The sequence below is a fragment of the Argiope bruennichi genome, chromosome X2 (assembly GCF_947563725.1).
Source record: "Argiope bruennichi chromosome X2, qqArgBrue1.1, whole genome shotgun sequence".
Taxonomy (NCBI): Eukaryota; Metazoa; Arthropoda; class Arachnida; order Araneae; family Araneidae; genus Argiope; species Argiope bruennichi.
The window spans coordinates 124,196,351-124,214,990 of NC_079163.1; the positions used below are offsets into that span (position 1 = coordinate 124,196,351).

Here is an 18,640-nt window from a genome sequence, read left to right on the forward strand (position 1 = left end):
ATCGATTCTGAATTTATTTTTTTCTAAAAAGCGTCGAAAAATTTGATATATGCGTTCGTAAGTAACAATTTTCCGATACTGAAATTATAGTATGCAACACAACTTGGTTCGAAACTAATATTTTAAGGAGCATATTTAAATAATAATATGATATAATCAGCGAGAATGATCTGTCAGAAACTTTCTCGTATATTCTTTCCTAAATATGCTAGCGTATTCATTAATCGTATGCCATTGGAGAACAATAATTACTAAAGTCTATTAAAGTGAGATCTCTAATGTTTTTTTTTTTTTTTATTAATCGCAAGCATGTGATATACTCAAGTATCAGGCCACTGTATTTGTATTTTGGACACCTTTTCTCCAAACAATTGATACTAAAATTTGATACAAATATACAATAGTTGTCACAAAATCACATATTAAATTTCATACATTTAAGACACTGCGTTTTTGAGTTATCGTGTTTCCATGTTTGTGAAAATGCGGTCCAGCAGACGGTCAGCTCCTTGGCGGATTTGGTTTAAAATTTGAGAAATATTTTAACTTTATATATTTAACCTGTGTGCCAAATTTTATCCTTCTAGCTTTCTTTGGTTTGTAGTTATCGTGATAACATATATTCGGACAGCCAAACAACCATACTTCATCAGAAAAGATTGTGTGCAAAATTTGATAGAAATCTGCAAATTTGGGGGAGAGACCATATACCATATTTCATCTGTCTAACTCAAAAGTAATTTTTGAGTTATCGTGTTCACAGAAAAATAGACGAACAGACATACTTTTAAAGATATATTTTTAGGAGGATTTGAAACTTGGGAATTCATAACAATCTCTATTCGAATTTTTTCACCATTATAGTACTTTCACTTTGTATACCTCAAGCACGAGAAAATAAAAATGTATGACAATATTTGTTCTAAATTCAGTCGGCAGCATATTGGAAATTTTTCTGATATATATATATATATATATATATATATATATATATATATATATATATATATATATATATATATATATATATATATATATATATATATATATATATATATATATATATATATATAATAGTGAAAATGAATCACAATGCAAAAATTTCAGTTCACGAAAACGATTCATTTGTGCGAACATCTATCAATTTTTTTTTTTAAACTTCGCATAAAACATTACATTCGAACCTTCTGAAATTCCCTTTAGAGAAGCCTTGACTCTCAGTATTGTGCAAGAATTTGGACGGGAATCTACCATTCACTCTGTTGGTGGCAACCTTACAAATGAATATGAATAAGTCAGTCCCTATAGCTATGCGGACGAACTATTGTGTAGAACGCATTAGGAATTACGAAAAGTGGTGCTCGGAGAGCTCTTGAATACCGTCTGTCACGTGCTCTCTAACCACAGAGAGCCGACGGACGATTAGTAGAGTAGCCCATTCATGAAATTGTGAACACAAGCTATGACACGTAATCGCTATAATAGCAGCACCCAAACAAGAGGAATGCTATCACAAGCAAGCTGGAATCAGAAGTGTAAATGATTCAAATGTTGTCAAAGAGCTCATTTGGATCGATTGATTGGTGGCTCAGGTGGTTTTGAAAAGGATGATAGCCTTTTAAGCAGCATAATTATAAAATTTAAAAACCAAAAATACTGTGTGTTTCAGTCATGGCCTATAATATGCATATATGGCGCTATGTATTTTTCATAAGTATAATTTTGTCTATTTTATCCATACAATTGGCTTTAATTCACCTTTTTTTTATGCAGAATACACAAAAAGAAAGTTCTGTAATCGTCAAAAAATTCAAACTTCTGGATTTTACAAATCTCCATGTGTCAGATTTCACTGAGTCCGAAAAAACATTTTTGTAATCGGTCTGAAAACAAGTGAACACGAAGAAAGAGAATTAGATGTAAAAAATGTGTTACATATTTTTAACATTTAAAATGTAGACCCCCCCCAAATTTCCAAATTTTTAATCAAATCAGTGAACCGGTTGACTATCTGGGGTTCTTTACAATATATATATATATATATATATATATATATATATATATATATATATATATATATATATATATATATATATATATATATATATATATATATATATATATATATTATTTTGTCTGAATGCAGAATGAAGTTTCGAAGACAGAAAGACTGATTGAAGTTTTAATTAGATTATTAAAAAGAGGGAGAAAAAAACTATCCTGTCTTATATGCTAGTTTTTTTTTAATAGGGATTTTCCTTGTATGTCAATCAAAAAACAAGGGAAACACAGGGATAATTTAGAAGAATTTATAAAGCCGGCACTATTTTGTCCCTTCGCGCAGAGCGTGTGAAAGTGTCGGCGTTTAGCCGATTCAGCAATTTTATAAAGCTTCCCTTGAATTAATTAAGTAGAGAAAGTTTAATTAGATCAGGAACTAAGAGAATGAAATTACTATGGCTAAATTGAGATAAAGCTTTGGAAATTAATCTGGAATAAATTAAGATTTTAAAATAGCATTACACATATATATAATAAATTAATTTATTTTGTAAAATTTTGTTTCATACGGTCTAAAAAAAGACGTACAAAATGCATACACACTTTTATTTGTTATATTACGAATCACAAAATGCTCATTTGTGGGACTCTGACAATAAAAATCTCAGCACTCGTGACTTTCACGTCCAATCTCAAAGTCCACAATATATATGCTAGGGATAACAACTTTATAAGAGAGCATGTGAGCTGAACTCACTTACTGATTTATTTTTGCATTACACACTGAATAATTTAAACTAAAATATTATTAACTAGCACATTGGAGGATTTATTTCCAATGATAATTAAATGTGAGAAAGTATCAATTCGTGTTATATATATTCAGTTATTTCATGTTTTGTTAAAAAAAAGGGCCACATTTTTAAAATCTATGGCAAAATTTCTTAATATTTTGATTATGGAAATATTGTTAAAAATTGTATTTGCTTATGTTCGAAAAGGAAATTTCTACAATCATATGTTTTATATTAAAAAATTGAACTCCATCGAAAATATATTTCATCTGGAATAAAAAACGTGAATGAAAATACATCCGACTCTAAACCTTGAATTAGAGTAGCTTGCGATAAAATTTCAGACTCGAGGTGTAAAATATGCGTTTCTGCAATAATGAATAACTTTGCATCTTAATCATTTTCCATTACCAACCAAAAAAAATCTAATATTCATTTTTCATGTTTTATTCATTTTATCGCTTTCATCTGTTGAGCAAATAAAGATGCAAATTTTCTTTCTACTGAAAAAACCATTTGAATTATAACATTTTCCAAGTTAAGAAAATGCATGTTTCATTTGAAATTTTAGTCATAAAAAGAAATATTTGTTTAGCTATATGTTATTCAACAGCAAAAATATAGAAATTTGTAATTAATATGTAGGTTATTCCCGGATATATTTATTTATCATACTAATTATTTGCAATTCAGTTATTTCTCTTCAATGGTTTTCTTTACGCTGGAGATTTCCAAGTCGTATACCTGATTCTGCCAAAGATCCGGTGTGTATATGAACATGATGTTTGTTAAATCTGACATGAAAAGTCAATCTTCATCCAGCGTGCATGACGTAGAGCAATATTTTTAGAGTGGAGGTTGACGGTTCGTATATAGTTCTTGTCAATTTGATATAGTTCAAAATTAGGAAGTCATTCTAAAAATAGCACGCGTAATACTTAAAAAGGGGATATGATTGTAACTAATTCAAACTTTTTGATAGTGAACCACATCAAGATTTAAGAGCTTATTCCATTGAAAAACACTGTAGTTCCTTTATTTTGAGTGGAAACAAACAAAGAGTTCTTTATCTAACTTCATTTCCGAAAGAGAGTTGTTATATTAGTAAAATTAATTAAAGCGTTCATTTATTAATATATGAAAACAATCTAGCCATCCTGTTTAGAGAACAGCTTGTAAATGAGTAAGTTTCGAAGCAATCTAATTACTTGCGTATTCGTCAGAGATTTGATCGCATCTACAGTTTTTTTTTTTTTAAATTCATAATTTTAAATCAAAACATCAATTCAAAAAAGGTTATATTTAAAATATTAATCATTTTTGAATAAGATAAAGGTTTTTCCAGATGATACTTCAAGTAGAATTAAGCGTTTATTTTTAAATAGCAAAATAATAGCAAATGCAACTTTATTGGTGATCATGATTTAATCAAATCATGAAAATTTTTCCTATAGAATAGGTTAATCGCAAATTTTAGAAACGTTTTCTTCATTAATTAATTTTTATTTACATATGACACCTAGAATGATAATTATCTTAAAAACAATAGAAACGAAAAGATTTTGCAGTTTTAATACATAACAATTGCTAACAAAAGCCACATTTGTTTACAATTTGGAAATCTTCGTTCAAATTTTCAAAAAGCTTTTTTCATATTCTAATAGATTTCTCTTTTATTAGAAAGTTTGAAAGCTTACCAAGCATGCCAAATCATCTTACTAAATAATTATAATAAGTAATTTTTTATGATAAGTAATTTTTCAGAGTTATCGAAATAATACTGTTTATAGATAACTATATAAGATCAGTTTAGTTTATGTAATTTTTTTAAAAAAATTAACAAGGCAAACTCTGATAATCAATTTTTGATTCCAACGTTCTTTTCATTGTGTATGTACCTCATTTTCTTCACTTAAAATTATTTTGAATACATAATTAAATTAACATTTATATGAATTATATTATAAAAAATTTATAAATAACAAATTATATAACAATATCTGATTTGTTATTTTACAAAATTTCCTATTTTAGAACCGATTACGCCCTGAAATGTTGCACCGCATTTGGGTAAGAAGAAATCATTTCTCTTTGAACATTTTTTTCCGAAAGATTCATTTTGGTCAGTTTCATCTCTATCTTTCATCGCTTTAAGCGAAACCATCCATCATCTTTCGAAGTCAGCGCTGTTCGGAGTTGTTACGTTACTTGGTTGAAACGTTACTTGATTTTGAAAACAAATGCTTCTCGATTTTCTAGTACGTAACAGGCATTGTCCGATATTATTAAGAAAAGAAAGGCAAAAAGAAACGGCTTTCGAAAAACATCATGAAAATAACGAGAAATCCAATCCTAAATTTGCATTTTAAACGGAAAGCTGTTGGGAGGATTTTTTGGAGGGCACGTTCTGAGCCTTTGCGTTTGCGTTGTAATGCACTTGAAACGATGAAGGCTGATTCACGACTGCAAAAAAATATCAGGGAGAATTCCACTGCATGAATGCCTGCCAGAATGCGGCAAGGGTTTCCAAACTTTATCGCGGAGCAATAACGCACAAGGAGCTTTATTTCCACACTTTGGATATGGCATACATATCGTCGTATTATTTAAAACATTTAGGGCAAATGAGATCTGTTACGATATATTTTCATGTAAGTATGTAAAGAGCCCGCATAAATGTTTCGATGAGTAACGCGTGTGGGCAAATCTGAGATCGAGAATAAATCCACTTCTTTTATTCAAAAGATTGTTTTGCGAATATAGAATTATTTCGTAACTTACATCATTCAAAAATGAACCCTATTCTCTCTCTGAAAGCTTTTGCTTGGCCAGAATAGCTTTGTGAAATATGACAATTTTATTCCGTTTCTAGAGACGTGTTTTATTTCATTTTCTATAATATGGTTCATTTAAATTTTGACTTTTTGTTGTGAATTGTTTATTTGAAACGTTTAAATTTCAACATTCAGCTGGAAATACTAATCCGAAAAAAAATTTCACATCAAAGTCTTAAAAATAGTAGTTTTTCTAACCGATTGAAATGTGGCAATGGATATTAAAGAATTTAACTTCTTTAGCTTATTTTTTTATATCATAATTTTAGATTCTAAGAATTAAATATGCAAGAGATATCACTATAATTTATTAGCTTTGCTTGGAATAATTATTTTTATGATGACTTTAATTTAACCTTTTGTTTAATATATTTAACTCTTAAAGGAAAGAAAGAACCATCGAATAATTTACAAATTTAGTTATTATCAATATTTATTCATTTTGGTATTTGTATTAATTATTTAATAATGTCTTTATGCCTAATACCATCGTCAACACGGTCAAATATAAAAATATTTCGTGCAATCAAAATTTATTATTCAATCCATTCTTCCGATTATTAAAGGAAAATGCGTTCAACTTTTCCTTCCATTACTTTTCCTATCTCTTCTCCTTTGTTAAAAATATATACTTTTTGAGAAAGTAAAACGAAATTTAATCAGAAGTCAGCGAAGTAAAAGTTTTTAGAATAAAAGAATACAATACACAATCACTTAATTTTTTTTAACAATTGAAATACAAAATGAAGCAAGACTCGTGCATCCGATCAAAACAAATTGTATTTTCACTCTTCTTGGTTGGATAATTCATTTTCTGTATTTCATTGGCCACGGTTCAGTTTGGTATTTAGGAAATAATATTTTTTTATTTGGATAAGAACAATTACATAAAGCCAGATTTCAAACGGCTGAAAGTATCTTATTTATTTCCGAACGTTTTCTTCTGAAATATTTCTTGTTTCTTGGACAAAAGTAATTGGGCCTATTTTTCACAGATGAATGTTCCCTCTTGTTATTTCTTGATATGCTATTTCTATCTTTTGCAATTAAATTAAAGATCAATAAACGCAATAATGCGTTGTAATGACACAGCAATATTTCTAAAAAGAATCTGATTCGAGTTTTTCGAGTAAGTGTTGAAGGAATAGAATTCATTGAAAAACACAGAAATATAAATAAATGGTTTTAATTTAAAGTAAATATTTAGGAGTGGATTCATAATTTATATTGGTTAAACGATTAAAAAAAGTTTCTTCTTTTTTTTACTCTAGAAGGAAATGCATAATTAGGAATTCTAGAATTTTCTTTTCTAAAATCTGGGTTTTCATTAAAAAAATATTTATGCTGAATGAATCTGAATATTTAGACAAAATCTCACGGCAGAATTTTTTTTATTGATTCCCATACTTTCCTCTTTGTATACTTCGTGTATGTGAAAAAAAGAATATTTTATATATTTAATCATTTGTATGAACAGTAAATTACAAAATTTTTCCGAAAATACAAAAACTGTGATGCAAATAAAGCTAAAACTGAGACATTTATTTATTTATTTGTTATTTTATCAATGCCATACTAAACTAGAAACAAACAAAAAAACATTTATTTAATCTAACGCCATTTTTCATTCTTTGGCATTTATCATCAGTTAATAAGCTCGGATTGTTTTTCTCCTATCACTTACAAAAAGATTTATCGCCCGTTTCCATTTCGACTGTCGGTCGAAATGGATGTGAAGAATAGTTATTTTCTCACCTGGAAACAAACGTGTAACCGCAGTGAAGCTTCCCGAAATTTTTCGTTTCTTGTATAAATTAAGAGCATTCTTTCAAAATTCTTAAAATATTAAATAAAAATTTGGTGCGATAAACATTTTTACTTAAGTAACATATACATTTTAAATACCTTGAATACCATTGACTGTTACCAATATTTATTATTTTAACTCTATCAATGATCGCTTTCATTCTTAATCAATTATCTCTTTAATACCTTCATATGAAATGATATCTTCTTGAAAAATATTGTTACAACAACGCTTTTTTCCTTTATCTATTAAAATCAATTTATTGCATTTAATGTTAAGAATATAAAAAATTGCATGTAACTGACAAAATTTTTTAATACTTTTCTTTCATGGAATATTTAATGTCATTCTCAGTTGCATTGAAAATAGCTTGTTTAGTCACACTTTCATTGAAAAGACAGTTGCTATTTTCTTTAATTAATTTACGATTTTCTGTGCTTAATTCAGTTAAATTTTTTTATATAAATTGTAAAAATGAGACATCCGTTTTAATTCGGAAAAATTGAATGTGAATTATTTCATCTTACTTGACTGAATTACTTTTAAAATATTATAATGTTTGAATTAAACTTTTAGTTTTTGTATGATAGTAGTTTTTACATGAATTTTACCCTGATTATTAAAGAAAAATGCATGTTCATCTCAAATTATTAGTGATTTAGCTCTTAGATATCACTAATATCATTGTATAAGAAATTCTGCGTTGAACTATTATATTTACGCATTCGTACTGAAGGTAATACTCCTAGATAGATATTTCGCTGTAAATGGTTTAGCATTTGGAAACGAAATTTTTCAGCCATTTCATTTTAAACTGAACATTTCTTGTACTTGGAGGGTAGATTTTCGCCCCCGCCTCTCTCTCTCTCTCTCTCTTTTTTTTTCTTTTTGGTTTCCTGAATACTATAAATGCAGTGCTCTCATCTCAAAAGAGATTAATCCCAGAGAGCTGCAATATTTCCCCCACAAAATCGTTTGATCAATGACTAAAGAGCTATGAGAAGCACGATCCCAGTTGGCTCCCCGTGGATGACCCTCCAAGGCGTAAGATTTCATTTGTTTCTGAAGGCATCCCCTGCAAAGTGATAAAGCACGTAGATACCACAAAGAAAGTGTCAAACAGTTCCATTCTCAGCAGAGGCGGAGCACTTCAACTTCAATTGTTCGTTTTTTGACTCAAGTTGGATCATCAGAAGGATTTTTTCCCCTTACATTTTTTTTCAGAAGAAATTTTACTGCAAATCCAGCGAAAGAATGAGCACTATTTATGAGATATCTTGCCCGAAATAATCTAGTTATAGCCCTGGTTTATATACGTATTGTCTGCATGCATGACTTCATATTTGTAATCAGACCTTCTGTTTGATGCTTACTAACTGCAGTTACAGTCAGCATTGGAAAAGCTATGCGGTGCATCATTATCCTCATCAAATAGCCCTGAATATGATTCCAATGTATTTAAAAGCAATAAATGCAATCAAATTAATTTAATCTCAAAGTCAAAGTCAATTAATTTAGTCAAAGTCATTAGAGATGCAATAGTTCATAGATTTCTTCTAGTCATTTACGATATTATTGGACAGTTCATAGTATTCTACATAGTGTTGATCTAAGTTGATGATTTGATTTCACGGTGCTCTTTCTATTGTCGTAAAATCTATAGAGACATATGCGATGTCATTCGTCAGTGATACAGTCTCTCATAATATTCTGCATATTGACCGTCTGAGTTTGTGGTTTGATTTCAACGCACATTTCTAAAACCCCAAGATTCATACAAGCATATAAGGCACCATTCGTCAATTTTGCGATTACCTATGTCATTCTATACTGTCAATATAGATTGTTAAGTTGATTTCATTGCGTTCTTTCTAGACCGCTAAGATACGTGGGAATATGTAGGATGTCATTCGCTAGTGATATTATTCTACATACGGCCAAATACGGCCAAACTGAGTTTAATTTCATGCTGTATAAGATGCATAGAAACATTTAAGGTCTTCATTAAGGTAAGGTAAACATTCAGATACACAGATACAGCGACAGATCGTGGATTTATTAATTTTGCAAAATTGAGTTGACTCTGGTTATTATATTCTAATGGCACTGCAATTAAAATGAATTAAATGAAAAATAATATTATAAATTTGTATGAAATGGAAGACTAATATAATGCGGATATTTTTCTTCAAACCTATCGCCTAAATATCTCTCATTTCTCTTCTTAAAGAAAGATTTCAAGCATTTAAAATCCGTAAAGAATAACAGCTGAATACTGTCAACAAAAAAATTGCAAATTTTCTTTAACCCTTTCAGGGACGGGTCATTAAAAATTTTGAAATATGATGAAATCAATTTCCTAATGAATAGGCAATCAATCAATCCTAATCAATGTGATTAATAGGCTGTGTAGACATAGATTTTACAATCATTTTCTTTTAATATCCCTCCTTCCATAGGGTGTAGTGTCCTCATTTGAGGACAACACCCGTCTAAAACAATCTCTGTGTAAGAAAATCTTTCAAAATAATTGCGCAAATTTCTTATAATACCAGTAATTATGAATATTTTAGATTAATAAACATTATTATTTATGTTTTATGTCATCTGAAATATTAAAAATACAGTTTATGACATATTTATAACGGAATTTCTAAATTTTATATAAATAAATAATAAAAAATAGAAACCATTGAAATTTAATACAAAATATCAATTATGAATAAGTACTATCTAACTAAAATGCTAAAAATATATATTCTTAATTAAATTTAAGTTGATAAATATCAAATAGAAAGCGAAAGAATAAAAAATAACTCATTATTTGGCATGAAATCTTTCGAAACATGTAGGAGTGTTATTTCGTCAATGGCAAATTGAATGATTTGCACATTGTTAGTGTTTCATGTACACTTTTTTTTTGGGGGGGGGAACTACACAAAGCACATCTTCGATATCTTTTCGACATTTTTTTCGCAATTTTCAAATACAAACTACAATAATAATAATTACGATTTTTTTTTAAAATTAAGGCTATATAAACATAAAAATTTACAGGAAAAAATCGCAAAAATGTAAGCAGAGCATGAGGGTTCAAATTAAGAATCCGTCTGGAACGAAAAGCAAATCTGAAATGTGATAAGTTTTCTGAATTCAAATATGGGTGGTCTTTTTCCGAAGACAATAACAACCTCCCCCCTACCCGCAAACACAAAATCTGCATCGCGCCCTTCTCTGAAAAACATCAAGTTACAGCTTTCAAACGGTTACGGGAGGCAGCAAAACAGAAGTGAGCGAAGGAAGAAACAGATGTCCTAGACGGGCGCTGTCCCCAAATGAGACCAAGCAGAAATTAACCACTCTGGTTCGTTCTTAAATTAATGAGAAGTTTAAAAAAACTATTGTTTTAAAACATCATGGATATTGTAAGAAAGCGGGTGGGTGATTTTGATAAAATTTCAATTCTTAAGAACTCACAAAAATACCCACATTTCAGGCAAAAAATCGAGGCATTTTTAACATAAAATTAACATAAAAAAATAATATAAAATTGCTCGGGCTGCCCTTTATTCATTAGAAAAGAAACCAATTTCACTTTTCCAACAATTTTTTTGAGTTTGAAAACCGATAGTTTTTTTATAGATTTTTTTTTAAATCGGTGTCCTCTTTTGCGACCACAGTTCCTGAAAGGGTTAAATACTTAGTTAATTATTTAAATTTTTCATCATACTTAATAAATAAAAAATATTTTACTTAAGAAAAACCTTTCTTTTTTTTTTCTTTTTGTTTCTAAAAAAGACTGAACAGTTTAATATTCAAAGCAGATTGCTTGCCAGACAAGATATTAATAGAAAGTAAACAGCAACTGTGAAATCTCCAGCAATAAACCTGAATGGATAATTCACGTCTCTGCAGTTTTAAATATTCCTGTGAAGCATATTACGAGGAATAAGCTCGGATCCTACGCTGCTAAATTAATTGGTGTTACGCCAGTGAAATCTTAATCACCTAGATTACAGAAAAGCATGCCCTACCTAGAATTTAAATATTTACTAGTGGAAGAGAACATTTATTGTCCAATTCGAGGTCATTCTTAGAACGTTTACCTAAATACTGGTCAAATAAAAGAGGTAGCACATTCCAAGATATTTTTCATCTCATGCTAAGTATATATTTGCTAATATGTATTCTAAAATACAGACTTTATCAGTTATTTATATTTCATCATTTGTGCTTTAGAATTATTTTAATTTGTGACAAAATTGCTTTTACTGAAAATTAAAAATGGTCCTTCAGCTCAATCGCATCAATTTGCTTTGCAGATTTCTATAGCATGGTTGTGTGAATTACTAATAGTTTAAAGAATGCATGAATAGAAACATAAATAAATTATTGTGCTAAATAATAATATTTATTGCATTATTGCTTCGTTAGACAATTAGTAAAAGTTCAGAACACTTGAGCTGTCATCAACTTTGCAAACCTTCCCATCATGGATAACTGATTCTGTTACGTTTAGGATACCACAATAATGTTTGAGCTTGCAAAACATAGAACATAAAATTGGTGTGATCCCTGATGGACAACAGAAATAACAGTCATACACTCTTTCTGGATATCTCACTTAAAACACGAAATTAGTTTCGTAAACTTTAAAAAGTATAATAATTATTGATGATATTTTACAAATACAGTAGTTTCAGAAGAAAATCCGTTATTATGAGACATCTGATATTTTATGTTATCTAACTTTTTCTATACATAAAATGCTAGCACGGAAATTGTTCTTATTGCTTATTGTCGAATGACAACAGTGAAATATAAACAAATCGTCTTGCAAACATTTCTGACTGCTTCACTGAATGTTTTTACAGATGCACTTGATTCAACATTTCGTTCAATTAATTAATGGAATTGTAAAATATTGTTAGAAAGGCAAGGAGGAAGACTTGCCGTGTCACTGAAAATTCTTTTAATAGGAGAAAAGAGAATGTAAATGAAATTAATATGATTATAAATAGGAATATTAATGCCGTGTCACCAAATATGGAACAAACAAAATGTTTAATCGAACTTGAAAATAAGCTCAACCATTCGCCAGATAAAAAAAAATCACTATGACTTGCCTATTGAAAATGATGTTCGTATTATCTCACAAAAATAGTTTCTGTATGAACTAAAAGAAAATCAATATCAAGTTTCATTTACGTATAGAATGTGTGTTTCTTTTTAATAAATTTTTAAAATTCAATTTGATACACAATCTGTAATAGTGTTTTCATTGTTATGAGGAAAATCAAACTCATCCATAATTTGTAATGTTCTATTTCAATTAAATTCATATTTCACATTAATATCAAGAAATAAGGTGAATTGTTTTAAATAACACATTTCATGCTAATAGTTTAAAATCCTAAAAGGTCAATAATCTAGGCAAACAAGCTGGTCGTCATAGGCTACTAGTATGAAGAAATATTCAGTCACATTGTAAAAGGATTGAAAGATATTTTTATTAATGTCATCTGGGGTTTTATCTGGAATTGATATTGATCATTTTGCGATTCTTTCATGGTAGAAAAATTGAGCACTTTTTCGGACTCATTGATCATTGTGATTTATTGGCCATTAATATTTATTCTCTTTTTCGAGTAAAAATAGTTAGACATCTTTATTACTAACAATATTATATCATTTTATTTTCTATGATAGTGAAATCGATTCAAAAATATGACTACAAAAATAATACTTAATGAAGCATCTCATAAATGAAACTTGAAAAACCTAGAAACAAAAGATTTTACTTACGTTAACTGGACTTTCCCAAAGTTGCAGTAACTTTTATGAAAAGGTTCAGATCAGATGTCAGTGATTAATTAGTACAATTAATTAAAAACAAAATTAAAGATATGAATACACTTCTTCATAATAAATTTTTGTGTTCTTAGTTTTAAAAGAAACGTGCTTTCTCTTATAATTAGAGTTTCATCAAAAATCCTGCATCAAATGACTTCCAGATGTTTAGAAATCGAAATGTTCATGCGCATACAATGTTTTGTTTTATAGTTTCTTCAAAAATGTTTGATTGTATTAAAATTAAATTTTTCCGTAAATATTCAGATTTTTTCCAATACCTTTGACAGTGCAATAAATCTAACTCTATCTAAAAAAATTCTCAGCAATCCGCATTCCAATAGCAGATTCCGAATTCGAAAGCGATTCCAGCATGTTAAATCATCCATGTAATATTGTCCCAAGATAATATGGAGGTGGGCCTCATCGGCAGGGATTCCGCCCTCCTAAAAAATCAAACACAAAATATTTAGTCGAGAGGCGTGTGTATTAGAGAGAAGCAATTATAGGAGGGAGGGGCGGAAAAAAATTTTCGCCCTAAACTAATTAGGTAACGAATAAGTTGGAATTCTCCCGGGGTCCTAAATTGAGACATAACTCAAAGTCTCATTCTTCCCTGCTGGGAAGACGAAAAAGAGAGGGGCATAGTTAATAGGGTCACAAAGGTTAGCTCTAAAAAGCTCCATTAATTTACCCTAAAAACGAAGAAAACAATTCCCATGCTGATTAATTGAGCTGATAGCATGTGCTATTAATTCGCAACAAATAATACGCAACCGTTTCGAGAGGGACTAATGAATTTTCGAGACCCCTCGGAGACAAAACTAAACGAATGCTGCTTCAATTAGAAGCAAATACTCTCTGGGCCATTTACCCAGATACGCGATTATGAATGAACTGAGGAACAAATCAAATATCACACTTATTTATTTACATACTTCCTAACTCACTTCACCGAAAGAACAAAGGTTTGATGTGCTTAGAATAAACACAGGATGATTGAAAGGCTTTTAAAACGTAGATTTTATTCTCGGTTTAGTTTTATGATGTGCACTATCCATTTAACTCCTTCCCCTGAAACTGGATCTGAGATATCATCAATTAGCAGGACTTCCGGGAGCATCTACCAAGTCTAATTCTGGCATTATTTCATTAATAATAAGGCCTACTTATGAGTTATTCATACAATAATTAAAAGTCTTGTTCTACATTTTATCTAACAAAATTTGAAAATTTTTGGATTGAATAAGTTATGTTGAGAAACAAAATGGATTTAATGCCCACTGGTTTGATGTAAAATTGAGTTTAAAAATTTGAAAGAGATTTATTAAAGTTAGTTATCTTCCGCTTATTGAAGAAAAAATGTAGTAATCTAAAGCATGATTTGTATTCATTGTTTCAGCCTTTTTCATGATATTTTTTGATAAATTATTGAGCCTTTTACACATCATTTTTAATTTTTTTACAGATAGAAAAAAAGATTCTTGCATCGAAAAGAACAGTAAATTATTTAGCAGTGCATTTTAGTTGTAAACGTTATACATTGAACAATTTATTTCTAAAATAACCATTAAATGGCTGTTCTCAAAAATCAATTAAAAAATTCTAGAAGAGCATGAAGGAAGATTAATTAAATCAAGTATCATTTTAAACGATAGCTAGCTTCTTTTAATGCAGACCAATGAAATATTACAATGCACGTATTGTATGATGTCTATTTTATTCGAAGTAAATGTATTGTGTTCAATAAATGATAAATGATATAAAATCAAGATCACTTTGGACAATGAAGGCTTTGTAATAAAATACGAACAAGTGTAATAAATGTAAATAATTTACTTATAGATTAGTAATCATTTCAATTGTCTTTTTTTCAATTTAGTGCTACAAGCATGCACAAAATAAACAGCCAGCCTCAAAAAACTTTTATTTCCAAACTGTAAAACAAACTATGCTGAAACTTGCCAAGATTATACAATTTAGTCTAAAAAAATAGCCAGAAAAAGAAAAAATGAGTTGAAATTAATATTTTCGGAAGAGAAGTTCTATCTAGATGGATCAGATTGAATGGAGCAGAAGTGGTATGATTTGCGACACTTTCCCAGGCGCCGCCGCCGTTCAGGAGAAGAATCTGTAATGACCTAGCTTATGGTTTGAGCAAAAAGTTTTATTTCAAGTGAGCTCAGCAACGTCAAATAAGGGCTACATTTGCTGCTGAATTATTTTTCAGAAAAAAAAAGGGAAAGCATATTGAGATTCTTCTGGTTAAATATCTTAGAATACGAGCCCTGTCAGAAAGCTGAGGCTTTACTTTTTTATCTATCAGACATTTAAATCTTTCTCAAGCTTTTCTGCTGTTTTCATTTTCCATAACATTTAATGCAACTTACAAACTTCTGTATGGAATCTTGCAATTTATGGAATCTACGGATTCCATGAATTGCAAGAATTTCATTAAGAGAAAATATTATGAATTCTACTTGAGTAAAAAAAAAGGGGGGGGGGGGCACAACAGTAATCAAAAACAATAAATGCGGGAATGAATAGAAAAGGTGGATTTCCTAGGTTGAAGCACAAAAGGACTATAACCTGAATAGAAAAGAATGTTTTTATTCTTTTTTTTAAAGAGAGAAATGTAAGAGATATCAATTGAATACTTTTGATCGTTGGAATTCTAAATCACAAGCTTTTGAAGGGGGAAAAACTATCCCCTTTTAAAATCTGCTTTTCCAGACTTGAAGAATAATGTTACATTTGGTGATTTTAAGGTATCCGCCTACTTTAAAAATTAATCTTTATTTAAAACTACAATATTTTTAAATATTTTTTTAAACACCTGTATCTTTGACTTTTCAAAATAGTCTTTATTCAACTTTTACGATAGTTAAAAATAAAATTGAAGGCGCTTTAATAGAACTTAACACCTATAAACAATAGTATAAATAAGCGTTTCTCGTTATTTCTTTAGTTGTTTAAAATTATTATTTTTTCTATTTCTTTACCTTTATTATATATTAAATAATACTTTGGAACATTTTCCAAGATAAATTCCTTTTCTTTATACGGCATTATCGCAAATTAAGATAATTCTGAGTCACTAAAATTTGATGCGTAATAAACGAATGGAAGTATTTAAATGGCACCTTGGACAAATATAAATTGATGAAAGTATCTCGAGGTTCGTTAACGGGTATTTTCAAGTGAATAGTAGAAGGAATAAATAATAGATATAGTAGAATATTGAAAACCGCCGGTGCCTGCTCCGTAAATGATCGCAATAAGTATTCATTGGATCCAAAAAAAGACCGAGAAAAAAATCTAAAATTCAATTTTAAATTAGGCTTCAGTTCAGTAATTACAATTAAAAACTAATATCTAATTATTTTAAATTACTTTGAAGAAAAAAGGCAATTAGCCTACCTATCCAGGAAGTTTTGAAGAAAGCCCCTTTTTTTCATCTCACTGAAAATTAAAAACAAAAACTCTAAACATAATTTTCTCGAAATTTGGATTTTCCATAAAATATTATTGTCCCAACTCGATTACTAAAACACTATTGAAAATATATACCTGAATTTTGGCATACATTTTGTTTAGAATATTATCTAGAGATTAAATCGAAATATAAGTGCAGTAATGAAGCATTGCAAAGTTTTGCAGTTTTAAACTTCGAAAAAAAGTTAATTTTTTTAAAAAAATGTGATTTTACATTACAATTCTAGTAATTATTTAGAATTTTGATTTGTTGCTAAACTTATGGTTAAATCCCTTATCAATACATCCACGAATAAGTCACACTAAAACGTCATTTATTTTTAATCTAAAACATTTAAAAAAATCTGATTTAGATTAAAAAAATTAACTTTTTTTAAATATTTGAAAAAATATTAAATTATAATTTTTTTTTATTATACATTAAATTGTTGCATGAATCTCATCTGAAAATTGAAATAAATCGTCAAATATCAGTATGATATATTTGGTTATTTTCTTTTTAAATTCACACTGTTTATTTCAATATTTTTACAAGAAATTTTAATTCTTTGAATTTTCCCTTCTGTTTTCAAATGAGGTATGCACTTTGATAAATTATTTCTTATGTTATTTTTTACGTAGTATAACAAAGATATTAAATAAAAGCGATTTTTGATCCTAAAATAAAAGACATTAAAAATCCCAAATACTACATAGAATACTTTGATTTAACTATTATAAAATATCTATGCAACATATAATTTTGCCAAACTAAAAAACACATAGTAAATAGGAATGATAACCTGATTATTAATATGAATCTCACAAAGCATTGTTAAAATAATCAATCGAAAAACATATGAAATATATTATATTTAAAAGAAGGCCATGGTTCAGGATTTTGCCCACTCCATAAGAATCTGAACCACTAAGCAATAGGTATTTTAAACACAATACATATAGGAGCATGACATATTGCTTGTGGTTCTTGCAATAAAATTCTCATTTAGTGTGAAAGGGTACTATTCAAAGTACCCTTTGCCCTAAAAATACTTCGATATTATCATAATCACTATCATTACCTTCATTATGCCCTGATCCAGTACGAAAATTTTACTACTTATTATTTCGCGAGGAATAGGATTTGCAAAGATTATAACAATGACCATACATGAAGCAAAATAAATTCTATTTTTAATATCTATAGAAAGGAACCAATATTATATTTTCTCGAGAATAAAATATTCATTTTAATAAAGATTGGCTTTTAATTATCATAAAAATATCAAAAAAGTAATAATCTAAACATAATTGCAGTAATTTAAAAGCTTTTAGAGTTGGAATAAATACAGTTTTTCATAAAATATTTTTATTTATATCAGATACTGGAGGCTATGAAGCATCTTCTGTCTTTTCTCGAATAATGTAGAAATCGCTTTTCTGGTAAACTGTTCCTTCTTAGGTTCATTGCTTAGCTGTATTTTAAGTAGACAGAGAGTTGAAAGACATATAACATATCATATTCTCAGCCTTTTCAAATATAAATACCCTATTTTGCTTATATTAGTTTTTGAATGCTATAAGTTTCTTGCTATTTTAAATGAGACACTAAGTTCATTGTTATGCTGGTATGTTAAGTACAACTCTATGTCAGCCTCCCGAATTCTATGTGAGAAATTGAAATAGAAAGATTCGATTACTTATTTCATTTTTTTATTTTTTAATATTTTATTAGTCTTTTATATGTCTATTTTATATCTATATCTCTTTCGAAATTGCATAGCTGAAGCAAACTAGATTATGTAAGTCTATCCTATTTAAACATGGCAAGTATGACAATATGAATAGTTTTCTGAAAATATAAAGCAAATTTCAGGTGA

At 28.9% G+C, this 18,640-nt stretch overlaps 1 protein-coding gene across 1 annotated transcript in view; it reads right to left on the reverse strand.

Moving 5' to 3' along the window:
• Positions 1-18,640, reverse strand: part of LOC129960771 (uncharacterized) — a 302,659-nt gene that overhangs the window by 94,240 nt on the left and 189,779 nt on the right. The window lies entirely within an intron of this gene.